The sequence below is a fragment of the Myiozetetes cayanensis genome, unplaced genomic scaffold, assembly GCF_022539395.1.
Source record: "Myiozetetes cayanensis isolate MyiCay16 unplaced genomic scaffold, myiCay2020 scf457, whole genome shotgun sequence".
NCBI lineage: Eukaryota > Metazoa > Chordata > Aves > Passeriformes > Tyrannidae > Myiozetetes > Myiozetetes cayanensis.
This window is the reverse complement of record NW_026087695.1, coordinates 35,569-37,469: the sequence shown is the minus strand read 5'-3', so window position 1 is coordinate 37,469 and position 1,901 is coordinate 35,569.

Sequence of the window (1,901 nt, the reverse complement as noted above, 5' to 3'; positions counted from 1 at the left end):
TATGCTCTGGACTAGATTTCTGAATAGGTCAAAATCTGCCCTCCGGAAGTCCAGCGTAGAGGTTTTATTGTTGTTTCTCCTTGAATCTCTGAGTATTGAAAATTCTATTATTTCATGATCACTATTTCCTAGGCGGCCTTCAACCACTATATCTCCCACCAGCTCCTCTCTGTTTGTAAACAGCAGGTCTAGCGGGGCCTTACCCCTGGTAGGTTCATTTACCAGTTGATGAAGGAAATTGTCCTCTATACACTCCAGGAAATTCCTAGACTGCCTCTTCTCTGCAGTATTGAGCTCCCAGCAGATATCCGGCAGGTTAAAGTCACCTACAAGGACAAGGGCTGACAATTTTGAGACATCCGCCAGCTGCTTGTAGAATAATTCATCCTCTTCATCATCCTGGTAAGGCGGTCTGTAAAAGACACCCATGATGATGTCTGTCTTGTTGGTCTTCCCCTGATTTTGATCCACAGGCACTCAACCTTATTGTTGCTGACCTCAAGTTCAACAGGGTCCAGAGAGTCTCTAACATATAAAGCCACCCCTCCACCTCTCCTCCCCTGCCTGTTCTTCCTGAAGAGCTTATAGCCTTCCATAGCAGCACTCCAGACATGCGAGTCATCCCACCATGTTTCTGTGATGGCGACTACATCATAGCCTTCCTGCTGCACAATTGCCTCCAGCTCCTTCTTGTTTGTTGCCCATACTGCGTGCATTAGTGTACATGCACTTCAGGTGGGCTGTTGATTTAATTCTTAACTCAGGCTTTCCATCCTTAGGCTGATCACTGGAGAGCCCGGTTTCAACCCCTTCCCCTTCAAACCTAGTTTAAAGCCCTCCTAATCAGCCTCGCTAACTTATGGGCTACAGTCCTCTTATTCTTCCTAGAAAGATGAATCCCATCTGATTTTAAGAAACTAGGTACCATGGAGTTTGCCCCATGGTCAAAGAAACCAAAATTTTGATGGTGGCACCAATTCTTTAGCCATCTGTTGAGGAGTTGGGCTTTTTACTCCTCTCTTTATTTAACTCCTCATCCATCCCAGATAGTACAGGAACTGAGGCAAATATCACCTGTGCTCCTGTCCCCTGAACTGACCGACCCAGTGCTTTAAAGTCTTTTTAATTATCCTGGCACTTCTTTGATTAATGTCCTCACTGCCAGCCTGGACTACCACCAGAGGATAATAGTCTGAGGGCTGAATTAACTCAGGAAGTCTCCTACTAATATCCCTCACCCTGGCCCCAGGAAGGCAGCATACTTCTTTCTGGGATGGGTCTGGGCGACATATAGGGCCCTCAGTTCCCCTCAAAAGGGAGTCACCGACTACAACTACCCTTCTTTTTTTTTTTATACCTGTGGTTGTAATCCGTCTTTTGGACAGGGCCGAACTAGGAGGCTCTCTAGAGGGATCATCTTGGCTGTCCTCTACCTGACTGTCTGGGTCCAGAGTCTCGTATCTATTCTTCAAGGGCACCCTGAGGGGTGATGGGGGTCTAGAAAGAATTCTTCTACCTCTCCCATTAGGGACCTGTTTCCATTCCCCCCATCATTTTGGTCTGCTCCATCTGTCTTATGGCAGGAGAGGGAGGGCTTTGCCGTCTCCTGTTGGACTTCCTTAGGGTTTAAAAGGGTTTGACTCCAACAGTCAACTTCCTTTTCACTCTCCCTAATGCATCTTCTCTTTGTCAGCTCCAAGAAAGGAAACCAAAATCAGTGCATGACTTTAGCAGCACATCGGCCAAACGCCAACCGTTCCCACACTCACCGTCTCCTAAGTGCACCCACCTCCTTGTGTCACTGTCTTCAGCAAGAGGTGCGGCTAGCAGCTCCCACTGCATGGCACACCTGGAACAGGGAACAAAAGCTTTCAGTGGCATTTCTGACCCTTCCCTTGACC